Raw genomic sequence first — 19,856 nt, forward strand, 5'->3', positions numbered from 1 at the left:
CCTAGATCCTTCTGATTTGGTGGAACGCCATAACCGCTCAAGTTTCCGCACAGTTTGCTTTAGGTTCCGGGTTTGAGAGTTATACCAAGGCGCGAACTTCCTTCTTGTTGCCATTCTTCTTTTGAGGGGAGCAATACCGTCCAGCGCCATTCTCAAAGAGCCTGTGGCAGTATCGACAAGATGGTCGATTTGTGACGGACTGAAGTTTTCACAGGAGTCTTCTGATATCTTGAGACAGGACACTGAACTTAGAGCAGAGGGAATGGTTTCTTTAAATGAGGCTACAGCGGTGTCCGATAAACATCGACTGTAGAAACCCTTGGCAGGAGGAGGAGATTCTGGCAGTAGAAATTCAAAGGTTATCAGACAATGGTCGGACAGGAGAGGGTTCTGTGGAAAGATTGTTAAGTGTTCTATCACAATACCATACACAAGAACCAAGTCGAGGGTGTGGTTAAAACAATGAGTTGGTTTGTTTACAGTCTGACAGAAACCAATTGATTCCAGCAAAGAGAGAAATGAAGTACCAAGGCTGTCGTTATCGACATCCACATGAATGTTAAAGTCACCCACTATAATTACCTTGTCCGTTTTAAGGACCAAACTCATTAAGAACTGTGAAAATTCACATAAAAATTCAGAATAAGGACCTGGGGCCCTGTACACTATTACAAAGAGAACCGGCTGGATTATTTTCCAGGTTGGTTGTGAAAGACTGAAAGTCAGACTTTCAAATGAGTTATAATCCAGTTTAGGTTTAAGGTTTATTAAAAGGCAGGAGTCATAAATAGCTGCCACTCCACCCCCTCGGCCTGTGCCTCGGGGGATATGAGTATTAACATGACTTGGAGGAGTCGCTTCATTTAAGCTAAAGTACTCCCCATCCGATAGCCATGTTTCAGTAAGACAGAAAATATCAACATGGTTGTCAGATATTAGTTCATTTACTAAAACAGCTTTAGAGCACAGAGATCTAATATTCAAAAGACCCCCTTTAATTCTCCTAGTTTGTTGCACAGTTGTATTGTTACATTTAACTTTGATTAAGTTATTAAATATAACTCCTCGGTTGTTTACCTTTAACTTAAATAACGGTGTCCGTGGGGCAGAAACAGTTTCTATAGAGTTAATTACGCTGAGTGACTGCTCGGAATGAAGCGCAGAGAAGTGTGTAAGACTGCGACTCTGCTTCCTGGTCTGAACTCTGGGTCATGGATTAAGTCCATTAAGAAACTGGGTCAGGTTCTTAGAAATGAGTTGAGCTCCATCCAAAGTTGGATGGATGCCGTCCCTCCTAATCAGACCAGGCACTCCCCAAAACGTTTTCCAGTGATCAACGAAGCCCACATTATTTACTGGGCACCACCTCGACAACCAGCGGCGGAATGACGACATGCGGCTATACATGTCGTCACTGATCAAGTTTGGGAGGGGGCCAGAGAAAACTACGGTGTCCGACATTGTTTTAGCGTATGTACACACCGATTCCACGTTAACTTTTGTGACTTCCGAGTGGCGTAACCGGGAGTCATTACCGCCGACATGTATTACAATCTTACTGTATTTACGTTTATCCTTAGCCAGCAGTTTAAGATAAGACTCAATGTCGCCCGCTCTGGCCCCGGGGATACAAGTGACTATGGCCCCTGGTTTCGCTAACTTCACGTTCCTCAGAATGGAGCTACCTATAACCAGAGTTGGCTTCTCAGCGGGTGTGTCGCTGAGTGGGGAGAAGCGGTTTGAAACGTGAAGTGGTTGGTGGTTAACCGTGTGCTTCGACTTAGACTTATGCTTATTCCGGACAGTCACCCAGCCTCCCGGCCGCTCGGGGGTTGCCGGGGGACGGTTAGCAGGAGCAAACGATACGTCTATGTAGTCCGCACCGACTATAGGAGATGGCTGGTTAACAGCGGCTACCTCCATGGTGCGGAGCCGTGCTTCTAACTCACTAAGCCTCGCCTCCAAGCGATCAAATATACTGCACTTCTTACATGTACCATTATCCGTAAGGGAGGCAGAGGAATAGCTAAACATGTGACACACCGAGCAAGAGAGAGCAGGGGAGGTAGGGAGGGAAGACATCACAATGTTAGCTGCTAAGCTAATGCTAAAAGAGGTAGCGCTAACGCTAAACAACGTCTAAGCAACTATTTGTTTAAACGACAAAGTGCTGGACGGCGAGGCGTTTAACAACGTCTCACGTAGATAATTCGCCGCTTGTACTGACAATATCACGACAGAATCAACTTGGTATCGCTAGAGCTCTGAAAAAGTTCAAGACATCAAACACGCTGTCGACAGGAAGTGACGCAACAGACTCACCGCCTCCTTGAGCACACCTGTGCACACCTGTGAGGCAAAGTATTGCAAAGTATTGCAGCATTGGTGGTTCAATGGTAGAATTCTCGCTTGCCATGCGAGAGATCTGGGTCCGATTCCCAGCCAGTGCAGAATAACTGTTGCTTCAATAAAATTACCTTTTCAGAATTTTTTATTTGTTCATCGTGTCCATAGGCGGCTATTTTGAAATCTTTTGCCCTATATTTTTCTGTATCAGCATTGGTGGTTCAATGGTAGAATTCTCGCTTCCCATGCGAGAGATCTGGGTCCGATTCCCAGCTAGTGCAGAATAACTGTTGCTTCAATAAAATTACCTTTTCAGAATTTTTTATTTGTTCATCGTGTCCATAGGCGGCTATTTTGAAATCTCTTGCCCTATATTTTTCTGTATCAGCATTGGTGGTTCAATGGTAGAATTCTTGCTTCCCATGCGAGAGATCTGGTTCCGATTCCCAGCCAGTGCAGAATAACTTTCGCTTCAATAAAATGTCCTTTTAAGAGTTTTTTATTTGTTCATCACGTCCATATGCGGCCATTTTGAAATCTCTTGACCTATATTTTGTCGTATAAGCATTGGTGGTTCAATGGTAGAATTCTCGCTTGCCATGCGAGAGATCTGGGTCCGATTCCCAGCCAGTGTAGAATAACTGTTGCTTCAATAAAATGTCCTTTTCAGAGTTTTTTATTTGTTCATCGTGTCCATAGGCGGCTATTTTGAAATCTCTTGCCCTATATTTTTCTGTATCAGCATTGGTGGTTCAATGGTAGAATTCTCGCTTCCCATGCGAGAGATCTGGGTCCGATTCCCAGCCAGTGCAGAATAACTGTTGCTTCAATAAAATGTCCTTTTAAGAGTTTTTTATTTGTTCATCACGTCCATATGCAGCCATTTTGAAATCTCTTGACCTATATTTTGTCGTATAAGCATTGGTGGTTCAATGGTAGAATACTCGCTTCCCATGCGAGAGATCTGTGTCCGATTCCCAGCCAGTGCAGAATAACTTTAGCTTCAATAAAATGTCCTTTTAAGAGTTTTTTATTTGTTCATCACGTCCATATGCGGCCATTTTGAAATCTCTTGACCTATATTTTGTCGTATAAGCATTGGTGGTTCAATGGTAGAATTCTCGCTTCCCATGCGAGAGATCTGGGTCCGATTCCCAGCCAGTGCAGATTAACTTTAGCTTCAATAAAATGTCCTTTTAAGAGTTTTTTATTTGTTCATCACGTCCATATGCGGCCATTTTGAAATCTCTTGACCTATATTTTGTCGTATAAGCATTGGTGGTTCAATGGTAGAATTCTCGCTTCCCATGCGAGAGATCTGGGTCCGATTCCCAGCCAGTGCAGAATAACTGTTGCTTCAATAAAATGTCCTTTTAAGAGTTTTTTATTTGTTCATCACGTCCATATGCAGCCATTTTGAAATCTCTTGACCTATATTTTGTCGTATAAGCATTGGTGGTTCAATGGTAGAACACTCGCTTCCCATGCGAGAGATCTGTGTCCGATTCCCAGCCAGTGCAGAATAACTTTAGCTTCAATAAAATGTCCTTTTCAGAATTTTTTATTTGTTCATCGTGTCCATAGGCGGCTATTTTGAAATCTCTTGCCCTATATTTTTCTGTATCAGCATTGGTGGTTCAATGGTAGAATTCTCGCTTCCCATGCGAGAGATCTGGGTCCGATTCCCAGCCAGTGCAGAATAACTGTTGCTTCAATAAAATGTCCTTTTAAGAGTTTTTTATTTGTTCATCACGTCCATATGCAGCCATTTTGAAATCTCTTGACCTATATTTTGTCGTATAAGCATTGGTGGTTCAATGGTAGAATTCTCGCTTGCCATGCGAGAGATCTGGGTCCGATTCCCAGCCAGTGCAGAATAACTGTTGCTTCAATAAAATTACCTTTTCAGAATTTTTTATTTGTTCATCGTGTCCATAGGCGGCTATTTTGAAATCTTTTGCCCTATATTTTTCTGTATCAGCATTGGTGGTTCAATGGTAGAATTCTCGCTTCCCATGCGAGAGATCTGGGTCCGATTCCCAGCTAGTGCAGAATAACTGTTGCTTCAATAAAATTACCTTTTCAGAATTTTTTATTTGTTCATCGTGTCCATAGGCGGCTATTTTGAAATCTTTTGCCCTATATTTTGTCGTATAAGCATTGGTGGTTCAATGGTAGAATACTCGCTTCCCATGCGAGAGATCTGGGTCCGATTCCCAGCTAGTGCAGAATAACTGTTGCTTCAATAAAATGTCCTTTTCAGAGTTTTTTATTTGTTCATCGTGTCCATAGGCGGCTATTTTGAAATCTCTTGACCTATATTTTGTCGTATAAGCATTGGTGGTTCAATGGTAGAATTCTTGCTTGCCATGCGAGAGATCTGGGTCCGATTCCCAGCCAGTGCAGAATAACTGTTGCTTCAATAAAATTACCTTTTCAGAATTTTTTATTTGTTCATCGTGTCCATAGGCGGCTATTTTGAAATCTTTTGCCCTATATTTTTCTGTATCAGCATTGGTGGTTCAATGGTAGAATTCTCGCTTCCCATGCGAGAGATCTGGGTCCGATTCCCAGCTAGTGCAGAATAACTGTTGCTTCAATAAAATGACCTTTTCAGACTTTTTTATTTGTTCATCGTGTCCATTGGCGGCTATTTTGAAATCTCTTGCCCTATATTTTTCTGTATCAGCATTGGTGGTTCAATGGTAGAATTCTTGCTTCCCATGCGAGAGATCTGGGTCCGATTCCCAGCCAGTGCAGAATAACTTTAGCTTCAATAAAATGTCCTTTTAAGAGTTTTTTATTTGTTCATCACGTCCATATGCGGCCATTTTGAAATCTCTTGACCTATATTTTGTCGTATAAGCATTGGTGGTTCAATGGTAGAATTCTCGCTTGCCATGCGAGAGATCTGGGTCCGATTCCCAGCCAGTGCAGAATAACTGTTGCTTCAATAAAATGACCTTTTCAGAATTTTTTATATGTTCATCGTGTCCATAGGCGGCTATTTTGAAATCTTTTGCCCTATATTTTTCTGTATCAGCATTGGTGGTTCAATGGTAGAATTCTCGCTTCCCATGCGAGAGATCTGGGTCCGATTCCCAGCCAGTGCAGAATAACTGTTGCTTCAATAAAATGTCCTTTTAAGAGTTTTTTATTTGTTCATCACGTCCATATGCAGCCATTTTGAAATCTCTTGACCTATATTTTGTCGTATAAGCATTGGTGGTTCAATGGTAGAATACTCGCTTCCCATGCGAGAGATCTGTGTCCGATTCCCAGCCAGTGCAGAATAACTTTAGCTTCAATAAAATGTCCTTTTAAGAGTTTTTTATTTGTTCATCACGTCCATATGCGGCCATTTTGAAATCTCTTGACCTATATTTTGTCGTATAAGCATTGGTGGTTCAATGGTAGAATACTCGCTTCCCATGCGAGAGAACTGGGTCCGATTCCCAGCCAGTGCAGAATAACTTTCGCGTCAATAAAATTGTCCTTTTTACAGTTTTTTAATTGTTCATCATGTCCATAGGCGGCCCTTTTGAAATCTCTTGCCCTAAATTTTGTCGTTTAAGCATTGGTGGTTCAATGGTAGACTTCTCGCTTGCCATGCGAGAGATCTGGCTCGATTCCCAGCCAGTGCAGAATAACTTTCGCTTCAATAAAATGTCCTTTTCAGACTTTTTTATTTGTTCATCGTGTCCATAGGCAGCTATTTTGAAATCTCTTGCCCTATATTTTTCTGTATCAGCATTGGTGGTTCAATGGTAGAATTCTCGCTTCCCATGCGAGAGATCTGGGTCCGATTCCCAGCCAGTGCAGAATAACTTTCGCTTCAATAAAATGTCCTTTTAAGAGTTTTTTATTTGTTCATCACGTCCATATGCGGCCATTTTGAAATCTCTTGACCTATATTTTGTCGTATAAGCATTGGTGGTTCAATGGTAGAATTCTCGCTGGCCATGCGAGAGATCTGGCTCGATTCCCAGCCAGTGCAGAATAACTTTCGCTTCAATAAAATGTCCTTTTCAGACTTTTTTATTTGTTCATCGTGTCCATAGGCGGCTATTTTGAAATCTCTTGCCCTATATTTTTCTGTATCAGCATTGGTGGTTCAATGGTAGAATTCTCGCTTCCCATGCGAGAGATCTGGGTCCGATTCCCAGCCAGTGCAGAATAACTTTAGCTTCAATAAAATGTCCTTTTAAGAGTTTTTTATTTGTTCATCACGTCCATATGCGGCCATTTTGAAATCTCTTGACCTATATTTTGTCGTATAAGCATTGGTGGTTCAATGGTAGAATTCTCGCTTGCCATGCGAGAGATCTGGGTCCGATTCCCAGCCAGTGCAGAATAACTGTTGCTTCAATAAAATGACCTTTTCAGAATTTTTTATATGTTCATCGTGTCCATAGGCGGCTATTTTGAAATCTTTTGCCCTATATTTTTCTGTATCAGCATTGGTGGTTCAATGGTAGAATTCTCGCTTCCCATGCGAGAGATCTGGGTCCGATTCCCAGCCAGTGCAGAATAACTGTTGCTTCAATAAAATGTCCTTTTAAGAGTTTTTTATTTGTTCATCACGTCCATATGCAGCCATTTTGAAATCTCTTGACCTATATTTTGTCGTATAAGCATTGGTGGTTCAATGGTAGAATACTCGCTTCCCATGCGAGAGATCTGTGTCCGATTCCCAGCCAGTGCAGAATAACTTTAGCTTCAATAAAATGTCCTTTTAAGAGTTTTTTATTTGTTCATCACGTCCATATGCGGCCATTTTGAAATCTCTTGACCTATATTTTGTCGTATAAGCATTGGTGGTTCAATGGTAGAATACTCGCTTCCCATGCGAGAGAACTGGGTCCGATTCCCAGCCAGTGCAGAATAACTTTCGCGTCAATAAAATTGTCCTTTTTACAGTTTTTTAATTGTTCATCATGTCCATAGGCGGCCCTTTTGAAATCTCTTGCCCTAAATTTTGTCGTTTAAGCATTGGTGGTTCAATGGTAGACTTCTCGCTTGCCATGCGAGAGATCTGGCTCGATTCCCAGCCAGTGCAGAATAACTTTCGCTTCAATAAAATGTCCTTTTCAGACTTTTTTATTTGTTCATCGTGTCCATAGGCAGCTATTTTGAAATCTCTTGCCCTATATTTTTCTGTATCAGCATTGGTGGTTCAATGGTAGAATTCTCGCTTCCCATGCGAGAGATCTGGGTCCGATTCCCAGCCAGTGCAGAATAACTTTCGCTTCAATAAAATGTCCTTTTAAGAGTTTTTTATTTGTTCATCACGTCCATATGCGGCCATTTTGAAATCTCTTGACCTATATTTTGTCGTATAAGCATTGGTGGTTCAATGGTAGAATTCTCGCTTGCCATGCGAGAGATCTGGCTCGATTCCCAGCCAGTGCAGAATAACTTTCGCTTCAATAAAATGTCCTTTTCAGACTTTTTTATTTGTTCATCGTGTCCATAGGCGGCTATTTTGAAATCTCTTGCCCTATATTTTTCTGTATCAGCATTGGTGGTTCAATGGTAGAATTCTCGCTTCCCATGCGAGAGATCTGGGTCCGATTCCCAGCCAGTGCAGAATAACTGTTGCTTCAATAAAATGTCCTTTTAAGAGTTTTTTATTTGTTCATCACGTCCATATGCAGCCATTTTGAAATCTCTTGACCTATATTTTGTCGTATAAGGATTGGTGGTTCAATGGTAGAATACTCGCTTCCCATGCGAGAGATCTGGGTCCGATTCCCAGCCAGTGCAGAGTAACTTTCGCGTCAATAAAATTGTCCTTTTTACAGTTTTTTAATTGTTCATCATGTCCATAGGCGGCCCTTTTGAAATCTCTTGCCCTAAATTTTGTCGTTTAAGCATTGGTGGTTCAATGGTAGACTTCTCGCTTGCCATGCGAGAGATCTGGCTCGATTCCCAGCCAGTGCAGAATAACTTTCGCTTCAATAAAATGTCCTTTTCAGACTTTTTTATTTGTTCATCGTGTCCATAGGCGGCTATTTTGAAATCTCTTGCCCTATATTTTTCTGTATCAGCATTGGTGGTTCAATGGTAGAATTCTCGCTTCACATGCGAGAGATCTGGGTCCGATTCCCAGCCAGTGCAGAATATCTTTAGCTTCAATAAAATGTCCTTTTAAGAGTTTTTTATTTGTTCATCACGTCCATATGCGGCCATTTTGAAATCTCTTGACCTATATTTTGTCCTATAAGCATTGGTGGTTCAATGGTAGAATTCTCGCTTGCCATGCGAGAGATCTGGGTCCGATTCCCAGCCAGTGCAGAATAACTGTTGCTTCAATAAAATTACCTTTTCAGAATTTTTTATTTGTTCATCGTGTCCATAGGCGGCTATTTTGAAATCTTTTGCCCTATATTTTTCTGTATCAGCATTGGTGGTTCAATGGTAGAATTCTCGCTTCCCATGCGAGAGATCTGGGTCCGATTCCCAGCCAGTGCAGAATAACTTTCGCTTCAATAAAAGTCCTTTTAAGAGTTTTTTATTTGTTCATCACGTCCATATGCGGCCATTTTGAAATCTCTTGACCTATATTTTGTCGTATAAACATTGGTGGTTCAATGGTAGAATTCTTGCTTGCAATGCGAGAGATCTGGGTCCGATTCCCAGCCAGTGCAGAATAACTGTTGCTTCAATAAAATGTCCTTTTCAGAGTTTTTTATTTGTTCATCGTGTCCATAGGCGGCTATTTTGAAATCTCTTGCCCTATATTTTTCTGTATCAGCATTGGTGGTTCAATGGTAGAATTCTCGCTTGCCATGCGAGAGATCTGGGTCCGATTCCCAGCCAGTGCAGAATAACTGTTGCTTTAATAAAATAACCTTTTCAGAATTTTTTATTTTTTCATCGTGTCCATAGGCGGCTATTTTGAAATCTTTTGCCCTATATTTTTCTCTATCAGCATTGGTGGTTCAATGGTAGAATTCTCGCTTCCCATGCGAGAGATCTGGGTCCGATTCCCAGCCAGTGCAGAATAACTGTTGCTTCAATAAAATTTCCTTTTAAGAGTTTTTTATTTGTTCATCACGTCCATATGCAGCCATTTTGAAATCTCTTGACCTATATTTTGTCGTATAAGCATTGGTGGTTCAATGGTAGAACACTCGCTTCCCATGCGAGAGATCTGTGTCCGATTCCCAGCCAGTGCAGAATAACTTTAGCTTCAATAAAATGTCCTTTTCAGAGTTTTTTATTTGTTCATCACGTCCATATGCGGCCATTTTGAAATCTCTTGACCTATATTTTGTCGTATAAGCATTGGTGGTTCAATGGTAGAATTCTCGCTTGCCATGCGAGAGATCTGGGTCCGATTCCCAGCCAGTGCAGAATAACTGTTGCTTCAATAAAATGACCTTTTCAGAATTTTTTATTTGTTCATCGTGTCCATAGGCGGCTATTTTGAAATCTTTTGCCCTATATTTTTCTGTATCAGCATTGGTGGTTCAATGGTAGAATTCTCGCTTCCCATGCGAGAGATCTGGGTCCGATTCCCAGCCAGTGCAGAATAACTGTTGCTTCAATAAAATGTCCTTTTAAGAGTTTTTTATTTGTTCATCACGTCCATATGCAGCCATTTTGAAATCCCTTGACCTATATTTTGTCGTATAAGCATTGGTGGTTCAATGGTAGAATACTCGCTTCCCATGCGAGAGATCTGTGTCCGATTCCCAGCCAGTGCAGAATAACTTTAGCTTCAATAAAATGTCCTTTTAAGAGTTTTTTATTTGTTCATCACGTCCATATGCGGCCATTTTGAAATCTCTTGACCTATATTTTGTCGTATAAGCATTGGTGGTTCAATGGTAGAATACTCGCTTCCCATGCGAGAGAACTGGGTCCGATTCCCAGCCAGTGCAGAATAACTTTCGCGTCAATAAAATTGTCCTTTTTACAGTTTTTTAATTGTTCATCATGTCCATAGGCGGCCCTTTTGAAATCTCTTGCCCTAAATTTTGTCGTTTAAGCATTGGTGGTTCAATGGTAGACTTCTCGCTTGCCATGCGAGAGATCTGGCTCGATTCCCAGCCAGTGCAGAATAACTTTCGCTTCAATAAAATGTCCTTTTCAGACTTTTTTATTTGTTCATCGTGTCCATAGGCAGCTATTTTGAAATCTCTTGCCCTATATTTTTCTGTATCAGCATTGGTGGTTCAATGGTAGAATTCTCGCTTCCCATGCGAGAGATCTGGGTCCGATTCCCAGCCAGTGCAGAATAACTTTCGCTTCAATAAAATGTCCTTTTAAGAGTTTTTTATTTGTTCATCACGTCCATATGCGGCCATTTTGAAATCTCTTGACCTATATTTTGTCGTATAAGCATTGGTGGTTCAATGGTAGAATTCTCGCTGGCCATGCGAGAGATCTGGCTCGATTCCCAGCCAGTGCAGAATAACTTTCGCTTCAATAAAATGTCCTTTTCAGACTTTTTTATTTGTTCATCGTGTCCATAGGCGGCTATTTTGAAATCTCTTGCCCTATATTTTTCTGTATCAGCATTGGTGGTTCAATGGTAGAATTCTCGCTTCCCATGCGAGAGATCTGGGTCCGATTCCCAGCCAGTGCAGAATAACTGTTGCTTCAATAAAATGTCCTTTTAAGAGTTTTTTATTTGTTCATCACGTCCATATGCAGCCATTTTGAAATCTCTTGACCTATATTTTGTCGTATAAGGATTGGTGGTTCAATGGTAGAATACTCGCTTCCCATGCGAGAGATCTGGGTCCGATTCCCAGCCAGTGCAGAGTAACTTTCGCGTCAATAAAATTGTCCTTTTTACAGTTTTTTAATTGTTCATCATGTCCATAGGCGGCCCTTTTGAAATCTCTTGCCCTAAATTTTGTCGTTTAAGCATTGGTGGTTCAATGGTAGACTTCTCGCTTGCCATGCGAGAGATCTGGCTCGATTCCCAGCCAGTGCAGAATAACTTTCGCTTCAATAAAATGTCCTTTTCAGACTTTTTTATTTGTTCATCGTGTCCATAGGCGGCTATTTTGAAATCTCTTGCCCTATATTTTTCTGTATCAGCATTGGTGGTTCAATGGTAGAATTCTCGCTTCCCATGCGAGAGATCTGGGTCCGATTCCCAGCCAGTGCAGAATAACTTTAGCTTCAATAAAATGTCCTTTTAAGAGTTTTTTATTTGTTCATCACGTCCATATGCGGCCATTTTGAAATCTCTTGACCTATATTTTGTCGTATAAGCATTGGTGGTTCAATGGTAGAATTCTCGCTTGCCATGCGAGAGATCTGGGTCCGATTCCCAGCCAGTGCAGAATAACTGTTGCTTCAATAAAATGACCTTTTCAGAATTTTTTATATGTTCATCGTGTCCATAGGCGGCTATTTTGAAATCTTTTGCCCTATATTTTTCTGTATCAGCATTGGTGGTTCAATGGTAGAATTCTCGCTTCCCATGCGAGAGATCTGGGTCCGATTCCCAGCCAGTGCAGAATAACTGTTGCTTCAATAAAATGTCCTTTTAAGAGTTTTTTATTTGTTCATCACGTCCATATGCAGCCATTTTGAAATCTCTTGACCTATATTTTGTCGTATAAGCATTGGTGGTTCAATGGTAGAATACTCGCTTCCCATGCGAGAGATCTGTGTCCGATTCCCAGCCAGTGCAGAATAACTTTAGCTTCAATAAAATGTCCTTTTAAGAGTTTTTTATTTGTTCATCACGTCCATATGCGGCCATTTTGAAATCTCTTGACCTATATTTTGTCGTATAAGCATTGGTGGTTCAATGGTAGAATACTCGCTTCCCATGCGAGAGAACTGGGTCCGATTCCCAGCCAGTGCAGAATAACTTTCGCGTCAATAAAATTGTCCTTTTTACAGTTTTTTAATTGTTCATCATGTCCATAGGCGGCCCTTTTGAAATCTCTTGCCCTAAATTTTGTCGTTTAAGCATTGGTGGTTCAATGGTAGACTTCTCGCTTGCCATGCGAGAGATCTGGCTCGATTCCCAGCCAGTGCAGAATAACTTTCGCTTCAATAAAATGTCCTTTTCAGACTTTTTTATTTGTTCATCGTGTCCATAGGCAGCTATTTTGAAATCTCTTGCCCTATATTTTTCTGTATCAGCATTGGTGGTTCAATGGTAGAATTCTCGCTTCCCATGCGAGAGATCTGGGTCCGATTCCCAGCCAGTGCAGAATAACTTTCGCTTCAATAAAATGTCCTTTTAAGAGTTTTTTATTTGTTCATCACGTCCATATGCGGCCATTTTGAAATCTCTTGACCTATATTTTGTCGTATAAGCATTGGTGGTTCAATGGTAGAATTCTCGCTTGCCATGCGAGAGATCTGGCTCGATTCCCAGCCAGTGCAGAATAACTTTCGCTTCAATAAAATGTCCTTTTCAGACTTTTTTATTTGTTCATCGTGTCCATAGGCGGCTATTTTGAAATCTCTTGCCCTATATTTTTCTGTATCAGCATTGGTGGTTCAATGGTAGAATTCTCGCTTCCCATGCGAGAGATCTGGGTCCGATTCCCAGCCAGTGCAGAATAACTGTTGCTTCAATAAAATGTCCTTTTAAGAGTTTTTTATTTGTTCATCACGTCCATATGCAGCCATTTTGAAATCTCTTGACCTATATTTTGTCGTATAAGGATTGGTGGTTCAATGGTAGAATACTCGCTTCCCATGCGAGAGATCTGGGTCCGATTCCCAGCCAGTGCAGAGTAACTTTCGCGTCAATAAAATTGTCCTTTTTACAGTTTTTTAATTGTTCATCATGTCCATAGGCGGCCCTTTTGAAATCTCTTGCCCTAAATTTTGTCGTTTAAGCATTGGTGGTTCAATGGTAGACTTCTCGCTTGCCATGCGAGAGATCTGGCTCGATTCCCAGCCAGTGCAGAATAACTTTCGCTTCAATAAAATTACCTTTTCAGAATTTTTTATTTGTTCATCGTGTCCATAGGCGGCTATTTTGAAATCTTTTGCCCTATATTTTTCTGTATCAGCATTGGTGGTTCAATGGTAGAATTCTCGCTTCCCATGCGAGAGATCTGGGTCCGATTCCCAGCCAGTGCAGAATAACTTTCGCTTCAATAAAAGTCCTTTTAAGAGTTTTTTATTTGTTCATCACGTCCATATGCGGCCATTTTGAAATCTCTTGACCTATATTTTGTCGTATAAACATTGGTGGTTCAATGGTAGAATTCTTGCTTGCAATGCGAGAGATCTGGGTCCGATTCCCAGCCAGTGCAGAATAACTGTTGCTTCAATAAAATGTCCTTTTCAGAGTTTTTTATTTGTTCATCGTGTCCATAGGCGGCTATTTTGAAATCTCTTGCCCTATATTTTTCTGTATCAGCATTGGTGGTTCAATGGTAGAATTCTCGCTTGCCATGGGAGAGATCTGGGTCCGATTCCCAGCCAGTGCAGAATAACTGTTGCTTTAATAAAATAACCTTTTCAGAATTTTTTATTTTTTCATCGTGTCCATAGGCGGCTATTTTGAAATCTTTTGCCCTATATTTTTCTCTATCAGCATTGGTGGTTCAATGGTAGAATTCTCGCTTCCCATGCGAGAGATCTGGGTCCGATTCCCAGCCAGTGCAGAATAACTGTTGCTTCAATAAAATTTCCTTTTAAGAGTTTTTTATTTGTTCATCACGTCCATATGCAGCCATTTTGAAATCTCTTGACCTATATTTTGTCGTATAAGCATTGGTGGTTCAATGGTAGAACACTCGCTTCCCATGCGAGAGATCTGTGTCCGATTCCCAGCCAGTGCAGAATAACTTTAGCTTCAATAAAATGTCCTTTTCAGAGTTTTTTATTTGTTCATCACGTCCATATGCGGCCATTTTGAAATCTCTTGACCTATATTTTGTCGTATAAGCATTGGTGGTTCAATGGTAGAATTCTCGCTTGCCATGCGAGAGATCTGGGTCCGATTCCCAGCCAGTGCAGAACAACTGTTGCTTCAATAAAATGACCTTTTCAGAATTTTTTATTTGTTCATCACGTCCATATGCGGCCATTTTGAAATCTCTTGACCTATATTTTGTCGTATAAGCATTGGTGGTTCAATGGTAGAATTCTCGCTTCCCATGCGAGAGATCTGGGTCCGATTCCCAGCCAGTGCAGATTAACTTTCGCTGCAATAAAATGTCCTTTTAAGAGTTTTTTATTTGTTCATCACGTCCATATGCGGCCATTTTGAAATCTCTTACCCTATATTTTTCTGTATCAGCATTGGTGGTTCAATGGTAGAATTCTCGCTTCCCATGCGAGAGATCTGGGTCCGATTCCCAGCCAGTGCAGAATAACTTTCGCTTCAATAAAAGTCCTTTTAAGAGTTTTTTATTTGTTCATCACGTCCATATGCGGCCATTTTGAAATCTCTTGACCTATATTTTGTCGTATAAACATTGGTGGTTCAATGGTAGAATTCTTGCTTGCCATGCGAGAGATCTGGGTCCGATTCCCAGCCAGTGCAGAATAACTGTTGCTTCAATAAAATGTCCTTTTCAGAGTTTTTTATTTGTTCATCGTGTCCATAGGCGGCTATTTTGAAATCTCTTGCCCTATATTTTTCTGTATCAGCATTGGTGGTTCAATGGTAGAATTCTCGCTTCACATGCGAGAGATCTGGGTCCGATTCCCAGCCAGTGCAGAATATCTTTAGCTTCAATAAAATGTCCTTTTTAGAGTTTTTTATTTGTTCATCGTGTCCATAGGCGGCTATTTTGAAATCTCTTGCCCTATATTTTTCTGTATCAGCATTGGTGGTTCAATGGTAGAATTCTCGCTTGCCATGCGAGAGATCTGGGTCCGATTCCCAGCCAGTGCAGAATAACTGTTGCTTTAATAAAATGACCTTTTCAGAATTTTTTATTTTTTCATCGTGTCCATAGGCGGCTATTTTGAAATCTTTTGCCCTATATTTTTCTCTATCAGCATTGGTGGTTCAATGGTAGAATTCTCGCTTCCCATGCGAGAGATCTGGGTCCGATTCCCAGCCAGTGCAGAATAACTGTTGCTTCAATAAAATTTCCTTTTAAGAGTTTTTTATTTGTTCATCACGTCCATATGCAGCCATTTTGAAATCTCTTGACCTATATTTTGTCGTATAAGCATTGGTGGTTCAATGGTAGAACACTCGCTTCCCATGCGAGAGATCTGTGTCCGATTCCCAGCCAGTGCAGAATAACTTTAGCTTCAATAAAATGTCCTTTTAAGAGTTTTTTATTTGTTCATCACGTCCATATGCGGCCATTTTGAAATCTCTTGACCTATATTTTGTCGTATAAGCATTGGTGGTTCAATGGTAGAATTCTCGCTTGCCATGCGAGAGATCTGGGTCCGATTCCCAGCCAGTGCAGAACAACTGTTGCTTCAATAAAATGACCTTTTCAGAATTTTTTATTTGTTCATCACGTCCATATGCGGCCATTTTGAAATCTCTTGACCTATATTTTGTCGTATAAGCATTGGTGGTTCAATGGTAGAATTCTCGCTTCCCATGCGAGAGATCTGGGTCCGATTCCCAGCCAGTGCAGATTAACTTTCGCTGCAATAAAATGTCCTTTTAAGAGTTTTTTATTTGTTCATCACGTCCATATGCGGCCATTTTGAAATCTCTTGACCTATATTTTGTCGTATAAGCATTGGTGGTTCAATGGTAGAATTCTCGCTTGCCATGCGAGAGATCTGGGTCCGATTCCCAGCCAGTGCAGATTAACTTTCGCTGCAATAAAATGTCCTTTTCAGAGTTTTTTATTTGTTCATCGTGTCCATATGCGGCCATTTTGAAATCTCTTGACCTATATTTTGTCGTATAAGCATTGGTGGTTCAATGGTAGAATTCTCGCTTGCCATGCGAGAGATCTGGGTCCGATTCCCAGCCAGTGCAGAATAACTGTTGCTTCAATAAAATGTCCTTTTCAGAGTTTTTTATTTGTTCATCGTGTCCATAGGCGGCTATTTTGAAATCTCTTACCCTATATTTTTCTGTATCAGCATTGGTGGTTCAATGGTAGAATTCTCGCTTGCCATGCGAGAGATCTGGGTCCGATTCCCAGCCAGTGCAGAGTAACTTTCGCGTCAATAAAATTGTCCTTTTTACAGTTTTTTAATTGTTCATCATGTCCATAGGCAGCCCTTTTGAAATCTCTTGCCCTAAATTTTGTCGTTTAAGCATTGGTGGTTCAATGGTAGACTTCTCGCTTGCCATGCGAGAGATCTGGCTCGATTCCCAGCCAGTGCAGAATAACTTTCGCTTCAATAAAATGTCCTTTTCAGACTTTTTTATTTGTTCATCGTGTCCATAGGCGGCTATTTTGAAATCTCTTGCCCTATATTTTTCTGTATCAGCATTGGTGGTTCAATGGTAGAATTCTCGCTTCCCATGCGAGAGATCTGGGTCCGATTCCCAGCCAGTGCAGAATAACTGTTGCTTCAATAAAATGTCCTTTTAAGAGTTTTTTATTTGTTCATCACGTCCATATGCAGCCATTTTGAAATCTCTTGACCTATATTTTGTGGTATAAGGATTGGTGGTTCAATGGTAGAATACTCGCTTCCCATGCGAGAGATCTGTGTCCGATTCCCAGCCAGTGCAGAATAACTTTAGCTTCAATAAAATGTCCTTTTAAGAGTTTTTTATTTGTTCATCACGTCCATATGCGGCCATTTCGAAATCTCTTGACCTATATTTTGTCGTATAAGCATTGGTGGTTCAATGGTAGAATTCTCGCTTGCCATGCGAGAGATCTGGGTCCGATTCCCAGCCAGTGTAGAATAACTGTTGCTTCAATAAAATGTCCTTTTCAGAGTTTTTTATTTGTTCATCGTGTCCATAGGCGGCTATTTTGAAATCTCTTGCCCTATATTTTTCTGTATCAGCATTGGTGGTTCAATGGTAGAATTCTCGCTTGCCATGCGAGAGATCTGGGTCCGATTCCCAGCCAGTGCAGAATAACTGTTGCTTTAATAAAATGACCTTTTCAGAATTTTTTATTTTTTCATCGTGTCCATAGGCGGCTATTTTGAAATCTTTTGCCCTATATTTTTCTCTATCAGCATTGGTGGTTCAATGGTAGAATTCTCGCTTCCCATGTGAGAGATCTGGGTCCGATTCCCAGCCAGTGCAGAATAACTGTTGCTTCAATAAAATTTCCTTTTAAGAGTTTTTTATTTGTTCATCATGTCCATATGCAGCCATTTTGAAATCTCTTGACCCATATTTTGTCGTATAAGCATTGGTGGTTCAATGGTAGAACACTCGCTTCCCATGCGAGAGATCTGTGTCCGATTCCCAGCCAGTGCAGAATAACTTTAGCTTCAATAAAATGTCCTTTTAAGAGTTTTTTATTTGTTCATCACGTCCATATGCGGCCATTTTGAAATCTCTTGACCTATATTTTGTCGTATAAGCATTGGTGGTTCAATGGTAGAATTCTCGCTTGCCATGCGAGAGATCTGGGTCCGATTCCCAGCCAGTGCAGAACAACTGTTGCTTCAATAAAATGACCTTTTCAGAATTTTTTATTTGTTCATCACGTCCATATGCGGCCATTTTGAAATCTCTTGACCTATATTTTGTCGTATAAGCATTGGTGGTTCAATGGTAGAATTCTCGCTTCCCATGCGAGAGATCTGGGTCCGATTCCCAGCCAGTGCAGATTAACTTTCGCTGCAATAAAATGTCCTTTTAAGAGTTTTTTATTTGTTCATCACGTCCATATGCGGCCATTTCGAAATCTCTTGACCTATATTCTGTCGTATAAGCATTGGTGGTTCAATGGTAGAATTCTCGCTTGCCATGCGAGAGATCTGGGTCCGATTCCCAGCCAGTGTAGAATAACTGTTGCTTCAATAAAATGTCCTTTTCAGAGTTTTTTATTTGTTCATCGTGTCCATAGGCGGCTATTTTGAAATCTCTTGCCCTATATTTTTCTGTATCAGCATTGGTGGTTCAATGGTAGAATTCTCGCTTGCCATGCGAGAGATCTGGGTCCGATTCCCAGCCAGTGCAGAATAACTGTTGCTTTAATAAAATGACCTTTTCAGAATTTTTTATTTTTTCATCGTGTCCATAGGCGGCTATTTTGAAATCTTTTGCCCTATATTTTTCTCTATCAGCATTGGTGGTTCAATGGTAGAATTCTCGCTTCCCATGTGAGAGATCTGGGTCCGATTCCCAGCCAGTGCAGAATAACTGTTGCTTCAATAAAATTTCCTTTTAAGAGTTTTTTATTTGTTCATCACGTCCATATGCAGCCATTTTGAAATCTCTTGACCCATATTTTGTCGTATAAGCATTGGTGGTTCAATGGTAGAACACTCGCTTCCCATGCGAGAGATCTGTGTCCGATTCCCAGCCAGTGCAGAATAACTTTAGCTTCAATAAAATGTCCTTTTAAGAGTTTTTTATTTGTTCATCACGTCCATATGCGGCCATTTTGAAATCTCTTGACCTATATTTTGTCGTATAAGCATTGGTGGTTCAATGGTAGAATTCTCGCTTGCCATGCGAGAGATCTGGGTCCGATTCCCAGCCAGTGCAGAACAACTGTTGCTTCAATAAAATGACCTTTTCAGAATTTTTTATTTGTTCATCACGTCCATATGCGGCCATTTTGAAATCTCTTGACCTATATTTTGTCGTATAAGCATTGGTGGTTCAATGGTAGAATTCTCGCTTCCCATGCGAGAGATCTGGGTCCGATTCCCAGCCAGTGCAGATTAACTTTCGCTGCAATAAAATGTCCTTTTAAGAGTTTTTTATTTGTTCATCACGTCCATATGCGGCCATTTTGAAATCTCTTGACCTATATTTTGTCGTATAAGCATTGGTGGTTCAATGGTAGAATTCTCGCTTGCCATGCGAGAGATCTGGGTCCGATTCCCAGCCAGTGCAGAATAACTGTTGCTTCAATAAAATGTCCTTTTCAGAGTTTTTTATTTGTTCATCACGTCCATATGCGGCCATTTTGAAATCTCTTGACCTATATTTTGTCGTATAAGCATTGGTGGTTCAATGGTAGAATTCTCGCTTGCCATGCGAGAGATCTGGGTCCGATTCCCAGCCAGTGTAGAATAACTGTTGCTTCAATAAAATGTCCTTTTCAGAGTTTTTTATTTGTTCATCGTGTCCATAGGCGGCTATTTTGAAATCTCTTGCCCTATATTTTTCTGTATCAGCATTGGTGGTTCAATGGTAGAATTCTCGCTTGCCATGCGAGAGATCTGCGTCCGATTCCCAGCCAGTGCAGAATAACTGTTGCTTTAATAAAATGACCTTTTCAGAATTTTTTATTTTTTCATCGTGTCCATGAAATCTTTTGCCCTATATTTTTCTCTATCAGCATTGGTGGTTCAATGGTAGAATTCTCGCTTCCCATGCGAGAGATCTGGGTCCGATTCCCAGCCAGTGCAGAATAACTGTTGCTTCAATAAAATTTCCTTTTAAGAGTTTTTTATTTGTTCATCACGTCCATATGCAGCCATTTTGAAAT

The 19,856-nt window shown here is 40.8% G+C and overlaps 75 non-coding genes across 75 annotated transcripts; all 75 read left to right on the plus strand.

Annotated features, from left to right (window-relative positions):
- The first annotated feature begins 2,379 nt into the window (after window positions 1-2,379).
- On the plus strand, window positions 2,380-2,450 carry trnag-gcc (transfer RNA glycine (anticodon GCC)). Its single transcript has one exon. It is a non-coding gene; the product is annotated as a tRNA-Gly (tRNA).
- Window positions 2,451-2,556: 106 nt separating this feature from the next.
- On the plus strand, window positions 2,557-2,627 carry trnag-ccc (transfer RNA glycine (anticodon CCC)). The gene has a single exon. It is a non-coding gene; the product is annotated as a tRNA-Gly (tRNA).
- A 460-nt stretch (window positions 2,628-3,087) lies between these two features.
- trnag-ccc (transfer RNA glycine (anticodon CCC)) lies at window positions 3,088-3,158 on the plus strand. Its single transcript has one exon. It is a non-coding gene; the product is annotated as a tRNA-Gly (tRNA).
- A 106-nt stretch (window positions 3,159-3,264) lies between these two features.
- trnag-ccc (transfer RNA glycine (anticodon CCC)) lies at window positions 3,265-3,335 on the plus strand. Its single transcript has one exon. It is a non-coding gene; the product is annotated as a tRNA-Gly (tRNA).
- A 106-nt stretch (window positions 3,336-3,441) lies between these two features.
- Window positions 3,442-3,512, plus strand: trnag-ccc (transfer RNA glycine (anticodon CCC)). The gene has a single exon. It is a non-coding gene; the product is annotated as a tRNA-Gly (tRNA).
- A 106-nt stretch (window positions 3,513-3,618) lies between these two features.
- On the plus strand, window positions 3,619-3,689 carry trnag-ccc (transfer RNA glycine (anticodon CCC)). Its single transcript has one exon. It is a non-coding gene; the product is annotated as a tRNA-Gly (tRNA).
- Window positions 3,690-3,795: 106 nt separating this feature from the next.
- On the plus strand, window positions 3,796-3,866 carry trnag-ccc (transfer RNA glycine (anticodon CCC)). Its single transcript has one exon. It is a non-coding gene; the product is annotated as a tRNA-Gly (tRNA).
- A 106-nt stretch (window positions 3,867-3,972) lies between these two features.
- trnag-ccc (transfer RNA glycine (anticodon CCC)) lies at window positions 3,973-4,043 on the plus strand. Its single transcript has one exon. It is a non-coding gene; the product is annotated as a tRNA-Gly (tRNA).
- A 106-nt stretch (window positions 4,044-4,149) lies between these two features.
- Window positions 4,150-4,220, plus strand: trnag-gcc (transfer RNA glycine (anticodon GCC)). The gene has a single exon. It is a non-coding gene; the product is annotated as a tRNA-Gly (tRNA).
- A 106-nt stretch (window positions 4,221-4,326) lies between these two features.
- On the plus strand, window positions 4,327-4,397 carry trnag-ccc (transfer RNA glycine (anticodon CCC)). Its single transcript has one exon. It is a non-coding gene; the product is annotated as a tRNA-Gly (tRNA).
- Window positions 4,398-4,503: 106 nt separating this feature from the next.
- trnag-ccc (transfer RNA glycine (anticodon CCC)) lies at window positions 4,504-4,574 on the plus strand. The gene has a single exon. It is a non-coding gene; the product is annotated as a tRNA-Gly (tRNA).
- A 283-nt stretch (window positions 4,575-4,857) lies between these two features.
- trnag-ccc (transfer RNA glycine (anticodon CCC)) lies at window positions 4,858-4,928 on the plus strand. Its single transcript has one exon. It is a non-coding gene; the product is annotated as a tRNA-Gly (tRNA).
- Window positions 4,929-5,034: 106 nt separating this feature from the next.
- Window positions 5,035-5,105, plus strand: trnag-ccc (transfer RNA glycine (anticodon CCC)). Its single transcript has one exon. It is a non-coding gene; the product is annotated as a tRNA-Gly (tRNA).
- Window positions 5,106-5,211: 106 nt separating this feature from the next.
- Window positions 5,212-5,282, plus strand: trnag-gcc (transfer RNA glycine (anticodon GCC)). Its single transcript has one exon. It is a non-coding gene; the product is annotated as a tRNA-Gly (tRNA).
- Window positions 5,283-5,388: 106 nt separating this feature from the next.
- On the plus strand, window positions 5,389-5,459 carry trnag-ccc (transfer RNA glycine (anticodon CCC)). Its single transcript has one exon. It is a non-coding gene; the product is annotated as a tRNA-Gly (tRNA).
- A 106-nt stretch (window positions 5,460-5,565) lies between these two features.
- On the plus strand, window positions 5,566-5,636 carry trnag-ccc (transfer RNA glycine (anticodon CCC)). The gene has a single exon. It is a non-coding gene; the product is annotated as a tRNA-Gly (tRNA).
- A 106-nt stretch (window positions 5,637-5,742) lies between these two features.
- trnag-ccc (transfer RNA glycine (anticodon CCC)) lies at window positions 5,743-5,813 on the plus strand. Its single transcript has one exon. It is a non-coding gene; the product is annotated as a tRNA-Gly (tRNA).
- Window positions 5,814-6,096: 283 nt separating this feature from the next.
- trnag-ccc (transfer RNA glycine (anticodon CCC)) lies at window positions 6,097-6,167 on the plus strand. The gene has a single exon. It is a non-coding gene; the product is annotated as a tRNA-Gly (tRNA).
- Window positions 6,168-6,449: 282 nt separating this feature from the next.
- trnag-ccc (transfer RNA glycine (anticodon CCC)) lies at window positions 6,450-6,520 on the plus strand. The gene has a single exon. It is a non-coding gene; the product is annotated as a tRNA-Gly (tRNA).
- Window positions 6,521-6,626: 106 nt separating this feature from the next.
- Window positions 6,627-6,697, plus strand: trnag-gcc (transfer RNA glycine (anticodon GCC)). The gene has a single exon. It is a non-coding gene; the product is annotated as a tRNA-Gly (tRNA).
- A 106-nt stretch (window positions 6,698-6,803) lies between these two features.
- Window positions 6,804-6,874, plus strand: trnag-ccc (transfer RNA glycine (anticodon CCC)). The gene has a single exon. It is a non-coding gene; the product is annotated as a tRNA-Gly (tRNA).
- Window positions 6,875-6,980: 106 nt separating this feature from the next.
- trnag-ccc (transfer RNA glycine (anticodon CCC)) lies at window positions 6,981-7,051 on the plus strand. Its single transcript has one exon. It is a non-coding gene; the product is annotated as a tRNA-Gly (tRNA).
- A 106-nt stretch (window positions 7,052-7,157) lies between these two features.
- On the plus strand, window positions 7,158-7,228 carry trnag-ccc (transfer RNA glycine (anticodon CCC)). The gene has a single exon. It is a non-coding gene; the product is annotated as a tRNA-Gly (tRNA).
- A 283-nt stretch (window positions 7,229-7,511) lies between these two features.
- On the plus strand, window positions 7,512-7,582 carry trnag-ccc (transfer RNA glycine (anticodon CCC)). Its single transcript has one exon. It is a non-coding gene; the product is annotated as a tRNA-Gly (tRNA).
- A 282-nt stretch (window positions 7,583-7,864) lies between these two features.
- Window positions 7,865-7,935, plus strand: trnag-ccc (transfer RNA glycine (anticodon CCC)). The gene has a single exon. It is a non-coding gene; the product is annotated as a tRNA-Gly (tRNA).
- Window positions 7,936-8,041: 106 nt separating this feature from the next.
- Window positions 8,042-8,112, plus strand: trnag-ccc (transfer RNA glycine (anticodon CCC)). Its single transcript has one exon. It is a non-coding gene; the product is annotated as a tRNA-Gly (tRNA).
- A 460-nt stretch (window positions 8,113-8,572) lies between these two features.
- On the plus strand, window positions 8,573-8,643 carry trnag-gcc (transfer RNA glycine (anticodon GCC)). The gene has a single exon. It is a non-coding gene; the product is annotated as a tRNA-Gly (tRNA).
- A 106-nt stretch (window positions 8,644-8,749) lies between these two features.
- Window positions 8,750-8,820, plus strand: trnag-ccc (transfer RNA glycine (anticodon CCC)). Its single transcript has one exon. It is a non-coding gene; the product is annotated as a tRNA-Gly (tRNA).
- A 105-nt stretch (window positions 8,821-8,925) lies between these two features.
- trnac-gca (transfer RNA cysteine (anticodon GCA)) lies at window positions 8,926-8,996 on the plus strand. Its single transcript has one exon. It is a non-coding gene; the product is annotated as a tRNA-Cys (tRNA).
- Window positions 8,997-9,102: 106 nt separating this feature from the next.
- trnag-gcc (transfer RNA glycine (anticodon GCC)) lies at window positions 9,103-9,173 on the plus strand. The gene has a single exon. It is a non-coding gene; the product is annotated as a tRNA-Gly (tRNA).
- A 106-nt stretch (window positions 9,174-9,279) lies between these two features.
- Window positions 9,280-9,350, plus strand: trnag-ccc (transfer RNA glycine (anticodon CCC)). The gene has a single exon. It is a non-coding gene; the product is annotated as a tRNA-Gly (tRNA).
- Window positions 9,351-9,456: 106 nt separating this feature from the next.
- Window positions 9,457-9,527, plus strand: trnag-ccc (transfer RNA glycine (anticodon CCC)). The gene has a single exon. It is a non-coding gene; the product is annotated as a tRNA-Gly (tRNA).
- A 106-nt stretch (window positions 9,528-9,633) lies between these two features.
- Window positions 9,634-9,704, plus strand: trnag-gcc (transfer RNA glycine (anticodon GCC)). Its single transcript has one exon. It is a non-coding gene; the product is annotated as a tRNA-Gly (tRNA).
- A 106-nt stretch (window positions 9,705-9,810) lies between these two features.
- trnag-ccc (transfer RNA glycine (anticodon CCC)) lies at window positions 9,811-9,881 on the plus strand. Its single transcript has one exon. It is a non-coding gene; the product is annotated as a tRNA-Gly (tRNA).
- Window positions 9,882-9,987: 106 nt separating this feature from the next.
- Window positions 9,988-10,058, plus strand: trnag-ccc (transfer RNA glycine (anticodon CCC)). Its single transcript has one exon. It is a non-coding gene; the product is annotated as a tRNA-Gly (tRNA).
- A 106-nt stretch (window positions 10,059-10,164) lies between these two features.
- On the plus strand, window positions 10,165-10,235 carry trnag-ccc (transfer RNA glycine (anticodon CCC)). The gene has a single exon. It is a non-coding gene; the product is annotated as a tRNA-Gly (tRNA).
- Window positions 10,236-10,518: 283 nt separating this feature from the next.
- On the plus strand, window positions 10,519-10,589 carry trnag-ccc (transfer RNA glycine (anticodon CCC)). Its single transcript has one exon. It is a non-coding gene; the product is annotated as a tRNA-Gly (tRNA).
- Window positions 10,590-10,871: 282 nt separating this feature from the next.
- On the plus strand, window positions 10,872-10,942 carry trnag-ccc (transfer RNA glycine (anticodon CCC)). Its single transcript has one exon. It is a non-coding gene; the product is annotated as a tRNA-Gly (tRNA).
- Window positions 10,943-11,048: 106 nt separating this feature from the next.
- Window positions 11,049-11,119, plus strand: trnag-ccc (transfer RNA glycine (anticodon CCC)). Its single transcript has one exon. It is a non-coding gene; the product is annotated as a tRNA-Gly (tRNA).
- Window positions 11,120-11,402: 283 nt separating this feature from the next.
- Window positions 11,403-11,473, plus strand: trnag-ccc (transfer RNA glycine (anticodon CCC)). The gene has a single exon. It is a non-coding gene; the product is annotated as a tRNA-Gly (tRNA).
- A 106-nt stretch (window positions 11,474-11,579) lies between these two features.
- Window positions 11,580-11,650, plus strand: trnag-gcc (transfer RNA glycine (anticodon GCC)). Its single transcript has one exon. It is a non-coding gene; the product is annotated as a tRNA-Gly (tRNA).
- A 106-nt stretch (window positions 11,651-11,756) lies between these two features.
- trnag-ccc (transfer RNA glycine (anticodon CCC)) lies at window positions 11,757-11,827 on the plus strand. Its single transcript has one exon. It is a non-coding gene; the product is annotated as a tRNA-Gly (tRNA).
- Window positions 11,828-11,933: 106 nt separating this feature from the next.
- On the plus strand, window positions 11,934-12,004 carry trnag-ccc (transfer RNA glycine (anticodon CCC)). Its single transcript has one exon. It is a non-coding gene; the product is annotated as a tRNA-Gly (tRNA).
- A 106-nt stretch (window positions 12,005-12,110) lies between these two features.
- trnag-ccc (transfer RNA glycine (anticodon CCC)) lies at window positions 12,111-12,181 on the plus strand. Its single transcript has one exon. It is a non-coding gene; the product is annotated as a tRNA-Gly (tRNA).
- Window positions 12,182-12,464: 283 nt separating this feature from the next.
- trnag-ccc (transfer RNA glycine (anticodon CCC)) lies at window positions 12,465-12,535 on the plus strand. The gene has a single exon. It is a non-coding gene; the product is annotated as a tRNA-Gly (tRNA).
- Window positions 12,536-12,817: 282 nt separating this feature from the next.
- Window positions 12,818-12,888, plus strand: trnag-ccc (transfer RNA glycine (anticodon CCC)). Its single transcript has one exon. It is a non-coding gene; the product is annotated as a tRNA-Gly (tRNA).
- A 106-nt stretch (window positions 12,889-12,994) lies between these two features.
- Window positions 12,995-13,065, plus strand: trnag-ccc (transfer RNA glycine (anticodon CCC)). The gene has a single exon. It is a non-coding gene; the product is annotated as a tRNA-Gly (tRNA).
- Window positions 13,066-13,348: 283 nt separating this feature from the next.
- trnag-ccc (transfer RNA glycine (anticodon CCC)) lies at window positions 13,349-13,419 on the plus strand. The gene has a single exon. It is a non-coding gene; the product is annotated as a tRNA-Gly (tRNA).
- A 105-nt stretch (window positions 13,420-13,524) lies between these two features.
- Window positions 13,525-13,595, plus strand: trnac-gca (transfer RNA cysteine (anticodon GCA)). Its single transcript has one exon. It is a non-coding gene; the product is annotated as a tRNA-Cys (tRNA).
- Window positions 13,596-13,878: 283 nt separating this feature from the next.
- Window positions 13,879-13,949, plus strand: trnag-ccc (transfer RNA glycine (anticodon CCC)). The gene has a single exon. It is a non-coding gene; the product is annotated as a tRNA-Gly (tRNA).
- Window positions 13,950-14,055: 106 nt separating this feature from the next.
- trnag-ccc (transfer RNA glycine (anticodon CCC)) lies at window positions 14,056-14,126 on the plus strand. Its single transcript has one exon. It is a non-coding gene; the product is annotated as a tRNA-Gly (tRNA).
- Window positions 14,127-14,232: 106 nt separating this feature from the next.
- trnag-gcc (transfer RNA glycine (anticodon GCC)) lies at window positions 14,233-14,303 on the plus strand. The gene has a single exon. It is a non-coding gene; the product is annotated as a tRNA-Gly (tRNA).
- A 106-nt stretch (window positions 14,304-14,409) lies between these two features.
- Window positions 14,410-14,480, plus strand: trnag-ccc (transfer RNA glycine (anticodon CCC)). The gene has a single exon. It is a non-coding gene; the product is annotated as a tRNA-Gly (tRNA).
- A 106-nt stretch (window positions 14,481-14,586) lies between these two features.
- trnag-ccc (transfer RNA glycine (anticodon CCC)) lies at window positions 14,587-14,657 on the plus strand. Its single transcript has one exon. It is a non-coding gene; the product is annotated as a tRNA-Gly (tRNA).
- A 459-nt stretch (window positions 14,658-15,116) lies between these two features.
- On the plus strand, window positions 15,117-15,187 carry trnag-gcc (transfer RNA glycine (anticodon GCC)). Its single transcript has one exon. It is a non-coding gene; the product is annotated as a tRNA-Gly (tRNA).
- Window positions 15,188-15,293: 106 nt separating this feature from the next.
- trnag-ccc (transfer RNA glycine (anticodon CCC)) lies at window positions 15,294-15,364 on the plus strand. The gene has a single exon. It is a non-coding gene; the product is annotated as a tRNA-Gly (tRNA).
- Window positions 15,365-15,470: 106 nt separating this feature from the next.
- On the plus strand, window positions 15,471-15,541 carry trnag-ccc (transfer RNA glycine (anticodon CCC)). The gene has a single exon. It is a non-coding gene; the product is annotated as a tRNA-Gly (tRNA).
- A 106-nt stretch (window positions 15,542-15,647) lies between these two features.
- On the plus strand, window positions 15,648-15,718 carry trnag-gcc (transfer RNA glycine (anticodon GCC)). Its single transcript has one exon. It is a non-coding gene; the product is annotated as a tRNA-Gly (tRNA).
- Window positions 15,719-15,824: 106 nt separating this feature from the next.
- trnag-ccc (transfer RNA glycine (anticodon CCC)) lies at window positions 15,825-15,895 on the plus strand. The gene has a single exon. It is a non-coding gene; the product is annotated as a tRNA-Gly (tRNA).
- Window positions 15,896-16,001: 106 nt separating this feature from the next.
- Window positions 16,002-16,072, plus strand: trnag-gcc (transfer RNA glycine (anticodon GCC)). The gene has a single exon. It is a non-coding gene; the product is annotated as a tRNA-Gly (tRNA).
- Window positions 16,073-16,178: 106 nt separating this feature from the next.
- On the plus strand, window positions 16,179-16,249 carry trnag-gcc (transfer RNA glycine (anticodon GCC)). The gene has a single exon. It is a non-coding gene; the product is annotated as a tRNA-Gly (tRNA).
- A 106-nt stretch (window positions 16,250-16,355) lies between these two features.
- On the plus strand, window positions 16,356-16,426 carry trnag-gcc (transfer RNA glycine (anticodon GCC)). The gene has a single exon. It is a non-coding gene; the product is annotated as a tRNA-Gly (tRNA).
- A 283-nt stretch (window positions 16,427-16,709) lies between these two features.
- trnag-ccc (transfer RNA glycine (anticodon CCC)) lies at window positions 16,710-16,780 on the plus strand. Its single transcript has one exon. It is a non-coding gene; the product is annotated as a tRNA-Gly (tRNA).
- A 460-nt stretch (window positions 16,781-17,240) lies between these two features.
- Window positions 17,241-17,311, plus strand: trnag-gcc (transfer RNA glycine (anticodon GCC)). The gene has a single exon. It is a non-coding gene; the product is annotated as a tRNA-Gly (tRNA).
- A 106-nt stretch (window positions 17,312-17,417) lies between these two features.
- On the plus strand, window positions 17,418-17,488 carry trnag-ccc (transfer RNA glycine (anticodon CCC)). The gene has a single exon. It is a non-coding gene; the product is annotated as a tRNA-Gly (tRNA).
- Window positions 17,489-17,594: 106 nt separating this feature from the next.
- Window positions 17,595-17,665, plus strand: trnag-ccc (transfer RNA glycine (anticodon CCC)). The gene has a single exon. It is a non-coding gene; the product is annotated as a tRNA-Gly (tRNA).
- A 106-nt stretch (window positions 17,666-17,771) lies between these two features.
- On the plus strand, window positions 17,772-17,842 carry trnag-gcc (transfer RNA glycine (anticodon GCC)). The gene has a single exon. It is a non-coding gene; the product is annotated as a tRNA-Gly (tRNA).
- Window positions 17,843-17,948: 106 nt separating this feature from the next.
- trnag-ccc (transfer RNA glycine (anticodon CCC)) lies at window positions 17,949-18,019 on the plus strand. The gene has a single exon. It is a non-coding gene; the product is annotated as a tRNA-Gly (tRNA).
- Window positions 18,020-18,302: 283 nt separating this feature from the next.
- Window positions 18,303-18,373, plus strand: trnag-gcc (transfer RNA glycine (anticodon GCC)). The gene has a single exon. It is a non-coding gene; the product is annotated as a tRNA-Gly (tRNA).
- A 106-nt stretch (window positions 18,374-18,479) lies between these two features.
- On the plus strand, window positions 18,480-18,550 carry trnag-ccc (transfer RNA glycine (anticodon CCC)). Its single transcript has one exon. It is a non-coding gene; the product is annotated as a tRNA-Gly (tRNA).
- A 106-nt stretch (window positions 18,551-18,656) lies between these two features.
- On the plus strand, window positions 18,657-18,727 carry trnag-ccc (transfer RNA glycine (anticodon CCC)). Its single transcript has one exon. It is a non-coding gene; the product is annotated as a tRNA-Gly (tRNA).
- Window positions 18,728-18,833: 106 nt separating this feature from the next.
- trnag-gcc (transfer RNA glycine (anticodon GCC)) lies at window positions 18,834-18,904 on the plus strand. Its single transcript has one exon. It is a non-coding gene; the product is annotated as a tRNA-Gly (tRNA).
- A 106-nt stretch (window positions 18,905-19,010) lies between these two features.
- On the plus strand, window positions 19,011-19,081 carry trnag-ccc (transfer RNA glycine (anticodon CCC)). The gene has a single exon. It is a non-coding gene; the product is annotated as a tRNA-Gly (tRNA).
- Window positions 19,082-19,187: 106 nt separating this feature from the next.
- On the plus strand, window positions 19,188-19,258 carry trnag-gcc (transfer RNA glycine (anticodon GCC)). Its single transcript has one exon. It is a non-coding gene; the product is annotated as a tRNA-Gly (tRNA).
- Window positions 19,259-19,705: 447 nt separating this feature from the next.
- trnag-ccc (transfer RNA glycine (anticodon CCC)) lies at window positions 19,706-19,776 on the plus strand. Its single transcript has one exon. It is a non-coding gene; the product is annotated as a tRNA-Gly (tRNA).
- The last annotated feature ends 80 nt before the right edge of the window (window positions 19,777-19,856 follow it).

The sequence above is a fragment of the Pungitius pungitius genome, chromosome 12, assembly GCF_949316345.1.
Source record: "Pungitius pungitius chromosome 12, fPunPun2.1, whole genome shotgun sequence".
In the NCBI taxonomy this organism is placed as follows: Eukaryota; Metazoa; Chordata; class Actinopteri; order Perciformes; family Gasterosteidae; genus Pungitius; species Pungitius pungitius.